This window comes from Indicator indicator, chromosome 7, assembly GCF_027791375.1.
Source record: "Indicator indicator isolate 239-I01 chromosome 7, UM_Iind_1.1, whole genome shotgun sequence".
Lineage (NCBI taxonomy): Eukaryota > Metazoa > Chordata > Aves > Piciformes > Indicatoridae > Indicator > Indicator indicator.
The window spans coordinates 9,752,514-9,772,382 of NC_072016.1; the positions used below are offsets into that span (position 1 = coordinate 9,752,514).

Here is a 19,869-nt window from a genome sequence, read left to right on the forward strand (position 1 = left end):
TCCTGAGATTTAAGGCTCATTATATGGCAGCTTGCAGAGCTATGAATGACAGCATCACCTCACTGAAAACACAGAATGCCTACCTGGGTCAGCTGCTGCCATCTGAAAATAGCCCATGTATGTGTGTACAGAGACTGATGCACAACCTCATATATCATGATTCCAATTTATACAGTAGGAGACATTAATTCATTCAATGAACACATAATTTTTCCCATGTGCAGGAAAGTGTATGAACTCAATTTGTACAGGGAAGAAAATACTTTTGAGCCTCTAATTTTAATTAGAAAATTATTACAAATATTTTTAAATGGGTTGATTCCACATTATCAGATGCTCTACAGAAATCTTATCAGGAAAAATGTTGTGGAAACATTATCACTGTCTTATTAACATCTGGAGAAAACGACACCACATTAAAGCAAATGCCAGTACCATAAAGTCAAGGCAAACAGTGGGAAATAAATTAGAGCTGTGCTAAACACAGCAGGTTATTGATACAGGAGCTGAAACAAATATAGAAACTGCCTTTCAGCAGGAAAACAGATCCAGGAACCATCTTTTTTTTAGCTAGCTGCAGAACAATCAGCTAGCTGACATCCATTGCAGTTTTGCCACACTTGCATGTCCACATTAACTTTTCTTAGCCAACTTCACAGTGCTTCCACTTCAAGACTACAACTGGGAAACACATTAATTTTGACAGCAAAAATCAGTTACAAGGAATAGTAAGACCCTTGGCATGTTAGAACTTGATCATGCAACAAATTTCAGCACTTTTTTAATCTTCAGCACATTAAGTCCATGAAGTCACCAAGGGAAACTGAACATAATGTAAATGGTTTCTTATCCTTTCCATGAAGAAATGAAAAGGCCCTTTCAAACTACAACTGAACACTGTTCCAGGGTGAAGCCACCTGTATGAATCCAGTTCAAGCTCAGAGTTCCTTCAACATCCCTCACCTATTCTGCTTACCAGCCTCATGAAACAACCTCTTCCCACACAAAGCCACACCACAAGTCCTGAAAAAGTGCACTTGCATGGTGAACTAGTGCACAGCATGGGAAACATCCCCAGAGGCAAGTGACTTTGGAAATTACTCTTGAGAACAGGTCCCCATGGCCCCCACCCAGAAGGAAGCTTCCTTTCTTTCTAATCAGATCAAAATACGTCTTTTGTTTTGCTCCAGACAAGAAAAGTTTTCCCACTATTACAAGACAGGTTTTTTTTTCCTGTCACTGGTGACTTAGATTTCAAAGACATTTTGTCCCCTAGCTATACCTCTGATCATCTAAAACACAGTGCCTGTGCTGGACAGAACTGTAACATAATTTAGTAAAAATTGCTTGGTTCTGCAGAATGGAAGAAGGAGATAAGATTGCCAATATAACAAGATAGTCCAGAGAGATCTTACATTTAAAAGGAAGGACACTTCAGGAATAAGAAGATTTTCCACCTGATGTCACAGGAGGTTACAAAGTTAATAATGCACCATATTAAATGGTCACTGTTAGAGGTCTCTCAGATAAAGAACAAGACAGCTAACAGTTGCATAAACCTGATACAGAACACATGAAAAACATCCACTGTCCTTTCACACACGATCCGCAGCACTTCAGTGGAGAGTTCAAGAAATGGGTCAGCTAAGATGGAAAAGGTGATATTTCCACCAGATGGTTCACAAAGCCAGGCAATTTGTTACTCTGGAAGCATAACAGTGGTTGCAAGATCAAATAATAAAACCACCAAGCTAGGAAAATTAAGAACTAGAGGGAAAGCTGAAGAGTCGAATAGTAGTCACACTTTACTGTGTCATCACATTAGTCACCCACTCCCCCTTCACTTGGATCTGATATCAACTTGCAGTGCTTCAAACAGAGAAAAGAGGACACACAAAATCTCTGTTGACACACATCCTCCCAACCAAGGCTGACTCTACACAAAGCAGGATGGAAGAAATAGGAGGCCCAAAGTGAAAAATAAAAGGCCACCACCAGTCATGTAGGTAAGACTGGTCCATGGTTTTGTTATGTGGCAAGCAGGAAAGGACAGTGGGAGACTCCAGGCTTTTTTCCTTTTCTTTTTTTCCCCCCAGGCTGAAAGCTACTGTGGGAGGGGACAACTTTTGGCAGGGAAAATAGCAGGACATTTGTCAAAGGCCTGAAACCGCCAATTCTCATTATGGGGCTGGGGTGAAGGATCCACCCCAGCAGTGATTTAGATTAATCACTTTTCATCAAGAGCCAATAAACAAACTCCAGTCAGAATGAGCATATCTGCCAGCACCCTGTGTTGCCATTTATAATTGCCATAAGGAACAGCAAAGGAGCACCAGAGAGCTGTCAAATGTAATTTATAGGGTTTTAAGATCTAATCATTGTCTATAATATTAAATTAAATGGCAGCCTTTATTAAAAAGGAAATTAAATTTCACCTTGCTAAATTCTAGAATATACACAAACATATAAATAAAACATTATTTTCTGTTACTTTCTTCTCTAGTTTAAGTGGAGCAGGGAAGGGGAGGCAGGATTGATTACTGCTACGGGGAAGTCCTTGAAAACGTATTTGAGATGAGGTGATTTATACTGCATAGTTTTTCCTCTAGAGGCAATAGCATGACCTCCAAAATTCAGTGGACAATGAATGGCAAGCATCAGACAAAACAAACCTGTGCTGAAAATCAGACAACTTCAGGTAACTCCTTAGGAAATGAATACAGAGTAAGAGAGTTGTCTGTTATGTGGTCTATCTCCTTCAAAGTAGGAGCTTTGGGTCCTATTATGACTCATACAAAGCTGTTCTGAAGGAACTCCAGTCCTGCAGAAAACCAGACATCAGCAAGAGAAGCACACAGAAGAGAGATGATTTGGAGAAGCTATCTTGCAAGAACAACATAAGCTGTAATGTATGGACTGAGATCTTCAGTCCGTGATCAGGAAACGCAATAATCCCTGAATAAATACTTCAAGGAGATTTAACCCAGGAAATCAGCAGCACAGGCTGCAGGCAAAAAGAACAAGGAGGGAAGTGTCATACCCATAGCTGCCATGATGTATTCAGTACTCAAACCATAGAAGTAGCCAGGAGTTGGTCGTACTTGTAGAGCATATAGGACCCTCAAAGGAGCTCCACACAAATGCACAAGTGGGGAGGAGGGAAAGTGACACTTTACCACAGCACAAATGCACTAAAATGACATGCCCTCTGATAAGGCTACTATAACAAAAACTAAGGCAGGACTTTAAACTGAGTTCCTACTATCCTGAATACAAGTCCAGATGTGTCACTGGCTTAATGCAAACAACTTTCTCATATTGGTTTCAAATATACTATCTCCAGGTGGACGAGTCGGGATGGTGGCAACTCTCTCCTTCCTCCGCTCCAAGCCAGCCAGGCACAAAGACAACTGTGATCTGGAATACTGAATTACATCAGTGATGAGCTAGAACACTTCTCATGGGTACAACACTACAACATGCCCAGACTCTACTGGTTTCGAGCTACAGGTATCCTGAGCTTGTATCTGCCTGAATCTAACTACTGCAGTTATGCCAAAGACTCTCCTGTAGTTTGGCACTCAGTCCTCTTAGTACCCTTCACAGCTCTGCCCTCACATTATCAGGCCTGCTTGGCACATCACTTCTATCCTTCCTCTTCTGTAACCAGGCACAAGAAAAAGCAGTCACTCCCACACCCACCCTCCATCACATTACCTGTACCCATAGCAACAGATTCAAAAGCTTTATCACCACTCTTGCTCCCTGGTTCTCTGTTATCCCAATAAAACAGAAATCGGGTTTGTACACAGCTCAATCTCTTAATAAATTATCCCTAGGCAAAAAAAAAAAAAAAAAATGAAACAGCATGCTACATAAAAGGCATTTTTATTAATATTAGTTTCATTGAATCTTTTTATTTATCTCAACCAACATAAATTTTCATTGCAAATTACCAAAGCACACCTCTTTAAATCAGCACACAGAGGGTTTATAGGCACAATATCTGCAGCAGTAGTACCACTGAGCTACATTAGCAGGAAGCATCCCAGGAAATGAATAAAGAAGACAGGTTCAAGATAAATGTCTTTTGTTCCCAGAATTACCTAGACAGCATTAAACTGTTGTGCGCTGCCTTCTCATTTTCCCCTTCATTTTAATGTGCTTTTCATAAGCAGCCTTTTTCACAGGTCTCAGTCACATTCTCATTTGCCTGTGTGAAGTGTTATACTAAAAGAAATAAACAAAACCATTTAAAGAAAATACTCCTACAAACAACACAAGCCTCCATAGCTACAAAAGAAACCCAGCTCTTTAGTGCATGTATTAGCAATTTGCTCTGTAGCAGACCATTGTCCTCTCTGCAATCGAGAAGGCAGCTCTGCCACAAACACTGCTGCAAAAACTCACTTAAGGTTTTATGTTTACATTTTTCTAGGGATTTCCATATCAAATGCGCTCAGCTTACAGTGAAAAGGGGCTTACTTTTTTGGCCTCCACACACTACACTCTCAACTCAGAGGCACTATAGATCCTTCCTCAAAAACACTTCAGATTCTTCCCCAAAGCCAGCCTAATTCTATATCAGCAACAGGAAAACACAAATGTACTCTAAAAAAAAAAAATCCTTTTTTGTTCCCCCCTTACCATTTTAATTTAAAAGACTGTATGGTCCAAAAAGACCTCTGGACCTAAGCCTAGTTCCCAACAAGGTTCCATATTAGTTTTGAGTCTAAAAAGCCAAAAAGTTCCAACAATTTATATTGAAATGTCAATGCAAATGGAGGATTTTTGATTTGTGTGGACTTACAACGTCCTTTCTTCCTTCTGAAACTGCAAAACCAAAATCAAATGACATTTAAAGGCTTAAAGGTACCAAAATAATTTTCCTTCTTCAAAACATCAGTTCATCTCAAGTATGTTCAACGTAGAACAGTTTGGAAATCTCTCATGAGAATTTTTATTATTATTACTTGTTTTTTTTTCACTGTTGAAGCATTAAAGTAAATGTTTGACCATCTGAAATTTCTCATTGGTAAATATTTATTCATTCATTCCCCTTCCACTCTTCCTCTTTCCTTCATCATTACTGCAATTTACCTGCCCTGCAGGCCAAAGGATGCCCTCAGAGGTATGTACACAACCTTAACCTCTTAGAACACAGCTATAGAGCATACCTCAAGCTCTCTTATGCCAATCCTGTGGAGGAGAGATGCAACTCATGGCAAAGAAAATCTCATCCTTTTTTTCATCTTTTCTTACTACATGTCAGTTCAATTAAAAAAAACCCAAACCTAATAAAAATCATTTTAATTACATCAGCCCAAACTCCTCTAATACAAAAATGTACTGGGGTCACAAGCAACTGTCTACTTACCAGCAAATGTAGCATCCACAGAAATCAGCATTAAGCTAATAAAAAAGAAAATTCTTTACATGATTTGCACTGGTTTCAAAAGCACAAGTTAACTCTCCACAAACTTTTTCAGATGATATTCAGAAACAGGAAGATATCTACTCAGTGCCCTGTAGACTACTGACTCCTGCAATAATCAGGGGAAAAGGAAGCCAACCTTTACTTTCCAGTTACCAAGACTGGCATACCACCCAGGGAAAAAATTGAAAGGGCAATGATAAAAATCTGCTCTAGAGAGAAATCATAGAATCATATAATAGTTTTGGTTGGAAAGGACTTTTAAGATCATCCTATTTATTAGCACACAAGTAAAGCAACCCATCCCATTCCAGAGTGATCAGCAGCTGTGAGGAGATGGATATCTGCTCCCTGGGAAGCCAGATGAGACAGCCATGAAGAAGGCAACAGCTTCCACATAATTACTAATTTTGCATCTGAAAAGGAAAACACTCATTGCAAGCTTTGTGTTACAGAGGAGCTCAGATTTGGGGCTCCCTCTTGCTTCACATGGCTCAAAAACTTCCTTAATGTTATGAATAACCCATGGGCATCAGCCAAGCAGTAAAGAGGCATTGTGCTTTCATGAGAGGTAAATTGTCTGGACCTACCCTGTTTCAACTTCTTGTAACTTCACTTCTTATTGCCTGAAATTTAACATTAATAACAGATTTAATTAATGAATATAGCACCAGATCACCATCTCTCAGAACCATAACTCTGTAATCTTAAAGGATGAAGTGCACTGCACTCACTTTATAAGGGTTTATGAAGCATGTGTTATAAAAGTACCTCAACCATAAGGCTTTTATACCTTGGCACTCACTTCAATACAATCTCATAAAATCCAAGCAATCTTTAAGTGTTAAAGGTGACTTTCACTACTGTATTTATTGTTGGATAATGAAAAATGAGTCAGACACCCATAGAAACTGAGCAATGAAATAGAGTTTCCTAAGTCTTTTGCACTGGGTCTGCATTATATGTACTGTGACCAAAGAACCAAATAGCTCTCTCAAGACCTTTCAGGCACTTCATTCTAACCTTTCTCCCAAACTTACTTCCCATTAGAACTTCTCTGCAATTACAAACCAGCCTCTATTCTGCAGAATCCCATTGCTTGTCACTGGATTTCCAGCTGTCAACAGCTGTTTCTGTAAGCATTTAACTCCACAGACTTCCCCAGTTGTGCTGGAGACTGCAGCAAGTGTACTCCAGTAAGTTGGTTTGAGAAGATAGAATATATTCCTGACAACAAAATCAGGGTGGACTCTATCTGTGGGCTCCCCATCTTCCTGTCATTGAGAGAGGGTGATCAGAGCACAACATACTGTTTGAGTTACCTATCTAAGTCTCTACAATGTTGTATTTTTTGTAGAGGGTATCTGAAAGAGGACCATTATAAGGTAGAAAGTGATGAGCTATTTATTTATTTATTTATTTATTAACCCAAACCAGCAGGGTGATACTACAACACAAAAGAGAACATCACTGGGGTGCTTGTTCGTTTTTATGAATATCAAAGTTTCCTCTGAAAAGCAATACATAATTATTCTGCTGTTTTCTTGTTATATACATTCAGACATAAGTTTTACAAGTTATCCCACAATATTCTGCACAGATATCGAGGCCATTTTTTAAATCAAAAATGATACAAGCACAAATCTCCTGTCCAAAGGGTACACCCTCCCCACAAGGATCAAGCACACAAGCCCCAGGTTCACTGTTAACTTGAAAAGCTCCTCAGCAGAATTCTGGTACTTCAGAAACAGAAGAGGTTTAGCTGTAACCAACTCAGTATGTGCCTTCTCTCATCAGAAATTGGAATCAGTAGCCCAAGGGAACAAAAATCTGTCCTGTGAGGATGAATAATCTACACTCATGAGATACTAGTATTACACTCAGAGAGTAAACATGTAGTTGGAATATATAGCCCCATCATGTGCTACAAACATGGCTCAGTCAAAGAGTGCGCATGTAAGAAGACAGCATCTCAGTAATCCTTTCATTTGCTTCTTATAAAGATTAGAAGGGATGGAGATGCTAGAAGGACTTTATAGAGACTGAGATAGAGCAGCTTGGTAGCTAAATAAATAAAGAAAGAAAAGTATATCACCCTCCTGTCTGAAAATCCATGGGAAAGATATCATCCCAGTACTTACAGGATTAACTCCAAGAAAAGAGATTAGTAAAAGCACATCAAATGAGGACCAGCACCACCTTCCCTTCTCTAAGGAGATGCACATCAGACCACCATGCTTGTTTACAGTAAATAACTCTGCTTAATATTTCTGACCTCTTTTGTTTTTTGTACCTAATTATACCCAGATTACAACTATGATTAATTGCTCAGATCTCTACAAATTAAAACAGGCTCTTGGTATTGAAGCCATACCTGCCATAAATTGCCACACCAAAACAAAACACTTCACAGAATTCCAAGCTCTCTCACACACCATCCCCTATGGAGAGAGAGCTTCATTTAATTACCACCTCCAGCAGCTGTGCAAGAGCGCAAAATGGACCTTGAAGGATACCTTCAAGATCAAGAGCAAATCAGGGCTAAATTGGATAGACAGCAAGAACCCTCAAGGAAAACCACTCTGCCATCCTCCTTGGCAAGTGGGAAAGGAAAATAAATCATAGCTATACGACTTAGGCAAAATCAGAACTGGGAGAAAGAACTTACATGCTCTAAGGCTGCCATCCTAACCTGCCCACAATGCCAGATCCCAAGCTGGATCCAATTTGCATGTGCTGGACTGGAGTAAGTCATGGTACTAGACCCAGAAAAGCAGAACACCTCATCTTTGTTTAACCACTAAGCAGGTCAGAACAACATATCTCCCTGCTTCCTCTTGTCTTCTTGGCACTGGACACATGTACTTTTCACTTTTAATTACAAGGCACAGCAAGCATTTGCTTGTTAAATTTCAGGTGCCAGTGGGGATGGAAGCCATCCAAAAAGCGTGTGTTTGACCTGGCAAAGAGTGACTGATTGGCAACAGCCACATGCTTGGTCGCAAAACCTTTTCATTGTCACAGCAAGGCAGAGTTTACCCAAGGTTACTCCATCCCATTATATTCTTGTCACAGCTGCACACTCTCCAGCTCCCTACAGATGATCAGAGCAAAGTCCTCTGCCACAGTAACCCCACCTTCCTGAGGCCATTTCAGCACTGTCTGCTGTTGGGCTATTTTGCCAAAGGCTTTTTCATATCACAGCATGTTCATGCAGATTTCCCTTCTACAAACTGCCAAATGGGTCCCAAGCATCACCACTGTTTCATATACATCCAGTCTGACCAGCCCTTTTATGTCTGGGCCTGGACCAGAAGCACAAAGAAACACAGCTGGTGAACTTAGGCAACAACCAGTGCTTCCATAGGAAACACAGACAGCAAATCAACAGAAGAGAAATGTAAAGCTGCTGATATATATTAAGCTTTGCTCTGGAGTCTGCTATTTCTGCATAGTATAGTTACATATGATGCTTTTTTTCCCCACTTTTCTCCATTGTACATAGGAAATCCCTGACTGTTTAACATGCAGCAGATTGTTTAGTGGTCACCATCTTTTCCTAATGGCAGAGAACAGTTCTGATCCCAAAGTGTGTGCACGGAAACATAAAAGCAGCATTCACTGTTATAATTATATGTCATTTGAGTCAATGCATGGTTGTGCTGTTCTCCACAGAATTAGAAAGTAATTTTCACCATTACGGTAACTTACTGTGTAAGCAGAAATAGTTACAGAAAATAAGGTAAGGCAAGGTTGTGTGCATTCCAGCTGCTGGAACTGAGAACATCATTTACATAAAAACACTCTTCTGATTACAGATCTCACCTGGGTGAATAATTTACATGTGGGAATAAGTTTACCAACAATACTTTCCACATTACAGAAAAGAAAGAGATGTGCATGGAGAGTTACTCATGGGAGTAAACTTTTGCAGCCCTTCTACTGCTTTCTATTTTATTTGAGGACAGTAGAGTGTTTCATGACTCTACAGAAAAATAAAAATTGTATTATGTATCTCCCCTGAGGCCATTAAATCTGAATACAATTTTAAATGCATCATTGCTTCTCCACTGCTTACACACTTTATTTTTCTGCTTTTCTGTCAGATTGCAGAGAGAATATAGACAACAGTCAGCTTTATTAATGCTCACATCCAGATGCTAATGATCTATCTCAATTTACTTACCTGGTATCCATTACTCATGTCTCTCACTGTCCCTAATGCACTTCTCCTACCATCCCTCCACTGGTGGAATCTGAGGAGGTAGGAAAAGCTCTATCCATTTTCTGGATGGAAGGCTGAGACCCCCAAAAATTAAAGGTTAAAGTTACAAAACACGATGCCATTACAGTGTCCTGTACAGTAGCAATCTGCTCTAAGCTATCCACTGTGGTTGGAAGCACCACATGCTAACTCAGGTGCCAGAGATCATAACGTATAGGAAGTTTCAGGATCTAGGAACATGATTCACGAGTACCAGCTCACTGGCTTTGATATTTTCCATTACATTTGCAAAACTACCTCCCAATGATTCAATCCTTGCAGGTTTGTGGCAGAAGTCTTACCTGTAATTACTGAAAAAGTGAGTGACTGCAAACCACTGCCACTATGCCCTATTCCAGTAGGGTCACTGGTACCTCAGGAAAATCACATCATTTCCATTATGTATCCTTCCATGCACACATACAAGCCTGGTCACTGCAGTATCTTGAGGAACTAGGGGAAGAGAATAGGGAATTGGAAGAAGGAACACTTTGGTTCAGAGATCAGTTGGCAAAAGTGAGAAAATTGCCTTGATGACTCCATCTCTCCACTCATTTCCAGGTCCTGAGCACTGTACTGCAGTCATTGCCTCCACTCCATTGACACTCATGTGTCTGACCACAGCTGCTTCCTAAGTTTTGTTGCTTTCTTGCAGTCATTTTTAAAGATCATGTTGGCCTGCCATGGAATGGCTCCAAGGGAGGCAAAAGATGCCAGATTACCATTCTTATGATCAAAAAAAAAAAAAAATTATCTGATTTGTTGCAACAAAGAATGAAACCATTGCAGGGCTCACTGGCAAAAGGCAACACCAGTCTCTCTTCAGAGACCTAAGGACCTAGCTAGGTGTTGACTACTTAGATTTATAAGAAAACCACAGCTTGAATTTCCTCTAACTCCATTTATGTTCCACTTAGAAAATCTCTCTCATTACTTTCAGAGTCCAGCAACACCTCTCTGTATACAATACAAAAAGGCATTTAGAATAGACAGGTCCAAGGGCAATGAACTCTAGCTAGTGCAAAAACAAGCCTTAAGCATTCTGAGATGTGGTGAAATGCTCCTCTAAGATCCAGTCCTGCCAAGCTCAACTTCAAGGAAAAATTGGCCCTACCACAGTCACCCAAGAGCTTGCAGGATTCACAGGTTTGATTGGGATAAAGCATTTTACAATGAATTGATCAAGTCAGAGCTCAAATTTAGAGTGACTCCATTTACACTGTAAGAGGCAGATGTGCATATTACAGCAGAAACTGAGACAGTGGGCAGCATGCACCCTGCAGACACTGCTAATCTGTCCTAATGAAAATGAGAATTTACTCAATGAGCAATGCTGATTTTTCCTATTCTTCACTTTGGTAAAGAACAAAATGAAAAGACATTTTGCCACAGATTAGTGGCTTTGGGGGTTAGGGTTGGTGAGGGGAGGATTTTCTTCAAAGAAAAAAAAAAATCAGTCCTGGTGAAGTTGTTCTTACCACTAAAGATGAAGGGCAGAGCATTATGCATTCTTCAAAAGGACCCACCTGCCCCTTTTCCAAGCACTGCTCCTCACCCATTCTATTATTTTTCCTTCTTTTTAATGACAGACCATGCTGACTCATTACTATTGATTGATTATCCTGCTGTCTGTAAAGCACCATTCTCCTCCTCGTTAATTCAAAACTACCTCATTTTTCATACTTCATAAATTAATATATTATTGGAGTCACAACAGTAAAGGCGATGGTTATGTTTCATGAAGAGGTAGGAAGGGTGGAGAAAGGCAGGAAGTCTCATAAACCTGCCCTACATCAGGGTCTGCAGCTGTGTCCATCTGGTTCACTGGCTGCGTGTTACGTACAGGCAGCCCCTTCTACAAAGTGATGCATCCTGACAGTCCTCTTTTGTCCTGTAATCAAGGCTGGGCACTCTGAAATGTCACACAGGTCTGCTCTGCCCACTTCATAAAAGCAATGGCCAAGCTAAGTGACAAAATTAAAGCTTTATTTTAGTGGATATTACAACTTTTGGTACATCTTTTAACACTTGCTGGCTAAATTAGAGCAAGTGACCTCTTCAATAAATATGGGCAGCCAACTTGGGAAGTCCACATCTAAGTATGAATGTGACTTTTCTAGTTTTACCCCATGTCTTCTCTTTACAACCCTGTACCATCCCTATGGCTCTGTAGGGTTCTGACTCGAGCAATACAAGGTGTAGCAGGCAGAGAGTACAACAGGACTGAATTTTAGGAAACCAGACAAGGCAGCCCTGTCATGTATGTGCACCAAGCTGACTTCACCTGATAACTGGCCTTTTTTCCTCCCAACATTGTTTGCAAGTCCTTTAAAATCAAAGATGACATATTGGCTTGAGTTTCTCACATCATTCCTCCTTACAGTTTGAATCTCCAGCCATTCCAGTAGAAAATTAAGTGATACCAACCTCAGCTGATTTTAGTTTTGTGGGGTTTTTTTGTTTGTTTGTTAGTTTGGGGTTTTTTTTTTTGGGGGGGGGGGTTGTTGGTTGGTTGGTTGGTTTGTTTGTTTGGGGTTTTTTGTTTGTTTTTGTTTTTAGAATGACGGGGCTGGCAGTTGTATGTTTAACATTGTGGATACCAACATTTACCATCCACAAGCAATGCCAAAGAAACGCTGCTCACCCATTCAATTCTTCTACACAAAGCAACCTCAGGGAAGCATGCATGGTTAATAAGTCAGATGCAAAGAGTTTGAATTCTGTTTTTTCTTTTCCTAAAAGCTGTGCCTGCTTTCATTCAAGTGGCCATTTTTTCCCTAAAAGTCCCAGGCTGCTTCTAAGCAAGGATTTCAGGACCAGAGTTCCAGTCCTTGGTGGATAAATGGCATAGCACACATCTGCCTGCTTTCTCTTCTTTTTATTTTACTTATACATGCTGGAACGTGTCCAGAGAAGGGCCACAAGGATGATCAGAGGGCTGGAGCACCTCTCCTATGGAGACAGACTGAGAGAGTTGGGGCTGTTCAGTCTGGAGAAGGCTCTGAGGAGACCTTATTGTGACCTTCCAGTATCTGAAAGGGGACTACAAGAAAGCTGGGGAGAGACTTTTTAGGGTGTCAGGTAGTGATAGGACTAGGGGGGATAGAAATGGATAGATTCAGATTGGATGTTAGGAAGAAATTCTTCACCATGAGGGTGATGAGACACTGGAACAGGCTGCCCAGGGAGGTGGTAGAAGCCTCATCCCTGGAGGTTTTTAAGGCCAGGCTGGAAGTGGCTCTGACTAACCTGATCTAGTGTGAGGTGTCCCTGCCATTGGCAGGGGGGTTGGAACTAGATGATCCTTGAGGTCCCTTCCAACCCTAACAACTCTACAATTTTATGATCCTGTGCCTACATACTTGCTTTTATTAACCGAACTTGCAATGTCTCTGAAACCTAAATTAATGTTTATTTAACAAAACATTTTTTGTAAAGCCAACTTAGTCCTCATTTTATTCCCTATCTTTATTAATTAAATCCTACATTAGATTTCCTTTCACTTTAAATACTTACCTCAGCATTAACCAACAAAAAATTTATATTAAAAGAGTTTAGAAACCTAGAAAAAATGCACATAAAAGCTCTTGAAATGCATAAGTACAAAAGATATGAAGTGCAGATACATAAAGGCACACAAAGGCAACCCTAATTGTGCAGTTTCATAATACATGAACGTTTATTTTCTTCAAGAAAACTGAAATTATAGCTTTCAATGTGGTATCTTTCAGACGGGTATGAAAAGAAACAGATATCCATCTCACTTCTAACCTTCTCCTTTCCATCTGCCTTAAATAATGCCATACATGAGCATTTTGCTAATTATCTCAATTCTGTTTATTTTTAGAAACAGATGAGTAGTGGGTGAGGTTCAGTGGGGTTTAGGGGGTTTTGGTGTTAATTGGGGGTTTCTTTCATGCATCTTTCTTTTCAGAGAATTAACTGAAAAAGCTCCAGGAATCTACAATTTTCATGCTCATGTATACTGAGTACCCTGGAGTACAATGGTCAGATTGTCCTTTTCTAAGAAAGGCAAAACCTTTTGTTGGGGATCTCTCACAAGCTTGGGTCCCAATTCTGTGCTGTCTATGCTGACAAATGCTCATACCCCTGACCACTGATGCTATACAACCTCCAGTTATGTCAACTCATAAGCAGTAAAATTAAAATCTGCAGACAAACAGAGAGTAGTTTGTTCTTTTTTCAAGTACAAGGAGCTTATAGGTCAGGTCAGGTCCCATTAGGGCATCTAACATGTCAGGTCCCACAATCCCATGCTCCATCAGGGCAGAGTGCTCTCACAGGAGCCCCTTGACTACTAAGATCCACAACGAGGCACAATTTCCAAACATAGCAAATTTTTGGGTTTTGGTTTTTTGTTGTTGTTGTTTTTGTTTGGTTTGGGGTTTTTTTGTTGCTATTGTTTTGGTTTGTTTTGGGTTTGGGTTTTTTTGGTTGTTTGTTTTTGCTTTTAAATTCAACAACCAGACCTATCTGGGCATACTAAAAAAAGACCTTGTATTTTAAAAGTATTCTAATAAAACTCATATTTAGCCTTTACATCCAAACATCTTCCATTATTTGATCTTGAACCATGTTTCAAAAAATACAACTAAGTTGTCTGGCATTGAGAAACTACAATTCTTACAAAGGAAAGGTCAGAGAAACCTACTCTGAAAATGTGACTTTTCTGAATTTGAAAGAGACAATAAAAATCACTTTAAAGGGAAAAAAAATCCCCAAGTCCTCTTCTCCAAGTATTACGACACATCTGTAATTCAGATTTCTTTCACACAAGTTCAGGTGATGGTTCTGCAAACATTTACAAAAATTATCTCTGTTCTCAGGTGACAAATTCACACTGAATTAATTGGCCAAGTAGAGAGAATCCCATGCACAATGTTTCACAAGTCTGCACCCTGTAGATAAAACACATCACGTCCATATCCTCTGACTCTGCCATGGATGTTGTAGGTGACCTTGAGAAAACCACCTTTGTCTCATCAGAAAAAGAAGAAAAACATTACTATTTCATTCACACTGTATTCCTCTATTTAAATTGTCAGTTCTGGAGACTGGCAGTAACTGTCCCTGAAGTGTATTTAGAAGACAGAACACCCTGCCATGTTAACCAGATCACAGTCACATTTGTACAATTCACTGCTATGACCAGAACAGACAAATCTGAGCTCAGCTGACCCAGAAGCTGCAGTAGGCAGGTTCTGCCCACATAGGCTCTGGACTGGGTGGTATGTTTTTTGGAGTGCTGAAAAGCACAGGAATATCATGTGCAGCTCAACAGGTCCAGAGAAAGGGTGCACCAAATGACAATTAAAACTGCATTTGCAGCTCAGGTAATTTATGCCCTGTTAATGGCAGCTGGAAAACCAAGAGCTATTTAGTAACTGTATTTCACTGGGTTGAAGGGAAAGATTAGGGATAGAAGACAGTAGAAACAACTAGCTCTATCACTCCTGCCCTGTGGCTACAACTTGGCCCCCTTGCCTTATTATAAATATGTTCTCCAGGATCACACCAGCAAGCACTAGTTTGCAACACAGTGCCATCATAAGCAAAAAGTGTCACAAGAAATCTTCCATTTGCCAAATGGCTTTAGGATACTCCAGAGCCGAATTCCTCACTGATAGCTCAGGATGCAATCTTAGGAAAAACCAGCAGATTACTAATGGAAGCTGTGGCAAAGGATGGCAGCTCAGTTCAGACTTGGTTAGTGAGCAAGGCTGCTGGAACCTCTGCCTCGGCAGACTCTCACACATTTAATGAATTGGGAAAAAGCAAAATGCTGTGGAATTTCCTTTGGGATCAAAGGAACTAAGAAATGGAGGCAAAATGAAAATCAGTTTTGGAACATGAAACTGCAGCTGAGGAATTCCCTTTGGAGATACATGAGACCAAGACAGGGTTTGATCTCAGCTACTCTCCAGATGAGCAAGAAATAAAGAGGTCATAGCAACTAGTGCTCATTTAGGATTCCTAGCTTTTGTAAGAGGAGCTGTCACTCCCAATGTGCTACCTAGTTCCCAGCCAGGTAGATGCATTGCTCTGCAAGTTCAGAAAAAAAAGTCACAATTAACTTCTTCCTTCCTTCACCTGAACTGCAAAGCAGCATTGCCTTCTGTCAGCTCACAAACAGTCGCTGTGCTTCATCCCCAAGAAGCTGCACAGAAACAAACAATTCTAATTAGATTTAGCTTTCAGAGCTTCTGAATCTTCAACTATCTCTGAAAATTTCTCATTCTGATGGGCCAAGTTCAAAGGCATGACTAGGTATGAGAGTTGTGGCACGCCTTTGGCTTTTATAGCTCAGTGATTTGGCCTGCCCCTCCCTTCTGACTCTGTGACAGCTGGAAAACTATTCTGCAAAGCTGTTTTTTTCAAAGCTCATTTACTGAGCATCATAACTGTATTTCTGTTTTATTCTGTTTGCAACTACTGTTCAATTTCCTTAGCTAGAAGGTATATCTATAAATAAAATCTCTACTGCTTCAATTCTGGTATAAGGGAATCCTCATTTCCTTCACCACACCTGTGCAGAGAGTAAGCATAAAAGACAACAGACCTTCTAATTCTTCATATTATAGCCTCCAACAAAGATACTGAAAGTGAAGGAGAAAAGCTAAAGATTACTCTGTTCAATTGAACTGCAAAACAATTGCATGAAGGAAGGTATTTCTAAGACATCAGATCTGTCACCCCAGATCTTCAATGCAATCAGGACCTCTCATTTATCCAGATCTCATCTGAACAACCCTACATACCTCCAAGTGCTTTTTGGTTTCATTTTGTCAGAGTTGCCATTTTCTTTCTTCTTCCTCTCTTCTTTTTCTTTTAAATGCTTTTTACCTCCATCCTCTCAACCTCCACAGGAATCCCAAGGGTAGAGATAAAAGTTTCATAGTGAAAATCAGGTTTCCAACTGAACAACGCCGTCGCCAAGAATATGCACTCTTCACAGAACATTTAATGGAAAAAGTAATGCATTCAATCTGTTGTTCAACAACAGTTCCTTGAGGTTTAAAATGGTACCTCAATGCCTGAAAAAAGCAGTGGCACTATTGCTCTCATTTTCTTTCTGCACCTTTTGGAAGGACTGTGCATCCCTCTGGGAGGCAACAGTGATAAACTGAATCCTGTTATTGATAACCAAGAAGAAAGTGAATGTTTTGGGGGTGGAGGAGCTTACTCAGCTGACCAGCCCATGCTAAAAAAAATAGGTTCTTGCAGCACTTTGACTGCAAACAGTGGCATTTTGAAGTGTAGACAGTTAGTCAAAGAATCACAGGCTTAAATTTTGTGGAAATTATCCAGTTTTCTAACAAAGTTTTCAATAACAACAAAAAAAAGGGAGAGAAAGAAAATGAGAATTTAAAAAGTCAAGAGAAATTCTCGTATGAAAACAGAAGAGAGCTTTTTTTTTCCCTTAGTGCTATGGAAGAAATAAACAAGTCTAGAAATAAATAATTCCCAGACTGCTGTGAAATCTGCCTCTAGTAAAATGTAACTAATGCCCAAAATATAGCATTAAATTAAAGGTCAGTGGGGAACTGAGATCTCTGCCCAGCAGACAGTAAGAAGCCTTTTTCATATCCCTAAAGACAGACAAGACACTATAGGGTAGAAAAGCCAAAGCTATGCATTTTTGCAAGTCTCCACTTTTCAGAGCACTCAAATCATCTGCCCTTAAATCCCACTCATCTGTACAGAAGGGGTGCTGCTAAATGAATGGGAAAGTTTTTTATTTCTGAAGCTCACCACTGAATTATCAGGCTTGTTGCAATCTATGTGTCAACTGGGCAAAGCAGATGCTTCTCCTGTGGTCCTCTCTGGCAAGCAACTGGGTGGATGATGCACTGAAGGGGAAGATGTGCCCTAGAATACACTGCCTGTTAGAGCATCTTCATGGTCAGTACTGCAGGCTCTTGGCTTCTCAACAGGGCTCAAACCCTTAACTCTTTAGGATAGTCATAGTTCCTAGGACTTTAGAGTTATCTGACTGCTAGGTCTAATGATCACCTGGAATTTCACAGCATTAATAAGAACTCAATGCAAATTTTCCTGATATAAATACAAGTTCCTAGTGTGCAAGTGAAAGAAGAAACAGCCCAAGCACCTGCAGGAGAGCAGATACAAGTCTGGAAGTTTCGGCTCCCAGCAGCAGAGGCTGTATGCCTCTGTTGTAAAGTGGTGTGAAATCCTGAGAGGAAGGAATTGGCCCCACAAGTGCTCCACAGGAAGATGAAGCAGTCCTGGCTCATGGGAGGCAGTGTTTTTTGACCCCAGTGCAGCCAGAGTCTACTGATTCACAACTGCTCGACCATTTCCTTATGTCGGCACTCCAGGATGGTCTCATTTCAAATGATGGCTGCTCTCAGATCACCAAGCTGGCCCTGATCACTAGCAATGACAACCAAAAGGCAAGAGTCATAGCTAGGAAGAAGTGTTCTTGGCAACTTCCTTTAATATCTCCATGTTGTTATTCTGACTTATTTACATCTGCAAATCTCAAATTACACAATGATAAAGTGCATTTTCCAAACACCTTTCTGTGATTTCTATGGGATGGGCACCTTCTATCTCAGCTCTGAAACCAGCCACCAGCAGCTGGGAGCAGGCACTCTGGGATCCAGCTCCTGCTTCAGCCCAGTACCATGCTGGGACACAGCCAAGGCCACCTCAGCTCAGTTTTGGCTACGCAGCTGTGTGCCTTAGTTAACTATGTACATGTGGATGGTTGATATCACCAGGTGACAACATGGGAAACTAAGGAATAGATTTAACCTCTGGGTAAATGCCAAGCATCAGCAGAGCCAAGAAATGGCCAGAGGGAATCAAGGATGTCCTGGATTATCATCATGATAACCACAGAGACTTTGTTTCTTCACCTCTTCACCTCTCAGCTAACTCTTTCCTCTTCAGCCACAGACATGATCTTTCCACAGTAATTCTCATGGCTAAACATGAGTGACTGATGTCTTTCACTGGAGAGCAAAGGGCAGGATTGAAAAACCAGCTGCTTCCAACCTTCTCCAGCATTTTCCAGTCTGCTGGGTCAGGAAAGACATATTAAGACTCAGCACAAAACCAAATATTCAACACCATGCTGGGGCTCTCTGGATAGAGATGACACAGAAGAGAGCAGCTTAGAAGGAATCCTGAAGAGAACATGAAATTAATAAAACTGACTAAATAGAACACCCAAACTGAAACAAGACTTTTTAGGTTAAAAGAGGAAGGCCAATGACACATGAAACAAACAGTGGACTTGCTTTTGTCATCAACTCAGACATTAACTTTGTTGGGAGAATAACAAAACCCAGAGAGAATTAAATATCTCTTCTTTTTTTTTTTTTCTTAGGTTGGAAAAGACCTCAGAGATCATCAAGTCCAACTTATTACCTAAAACACCATTATGTCATCAAGTCTGACTTCCACGTGTAGCACATGTACCAGAACTACCCTCAATTTTTCTTTCAGAAAGGAATCCACTTAGTAAGAAAAGGGTGTTAGAGTGTCATAGTTCAGGAGGGAAAGGCACGCATCAGGTGTGGCTTTCTTGGAACCAAGAGAGAATAGGAATGGCACAGGCTCACAAACCATGGGTTATAGCCATGCCTCACCCAGCTTCTCCACTTCAAATCTGGCCTCATCTGATCCCCCACACTGAAATAAGGAGAGATGTTGGTATTGAGAAATCAGTCTCCCACCATGACATGGTGGCAAAGCACTGAGCAGTGAAATACAGCGGAAGCTGCCAAAAAACTCACAGTATTCTCACAAAAAAAAAAAAAATCCCCAAAAAAAGAAATTAGAAAAAAAATCCATTATTTTAAAAGAAGAAAGAATAAAGCCAGAATTTAAATCCTCTTGCCTCATAATAGAGCCTAGGGTTATGCCACAAGTCAGGCAAATGAAGTTTATATAACTGATATTTGGCTGAATGCATAATTCCTATTTAACAGCTGAAGAGAAGCATTTGTGGTCTTCAAAGAAATTTGACAGGTAATTCCCACTGTAGTTCTGCAGGGTAGCTGAGAGGTAATTATCTTTCTCACTAGTAAATCAATTAGGAATGAATGTATGGAAAGCTTTCCCCCTCCTCCAAGTAACTGCTAATCCTCTAAGCACTAATGAGAAGGCAGAGCTAACAACA

General features: G+C 40.4%; 1 protein-coding gene across 1 annotated transcript in view; it reads right to left on the reverse strand.

Annotated features, from left to right (window-relative positions):
• The window catches only part of SORCS3 (sortilin related VPS10 domain containing receptor 3), a 306,703-nt gene that overhangs the window by 142,517 nt on the left and 144,317 nt on the right, over nucleotides 1–19,869 (reverse strand). The gene's annotated exons all lie outside the window — the stretch shown is intronic.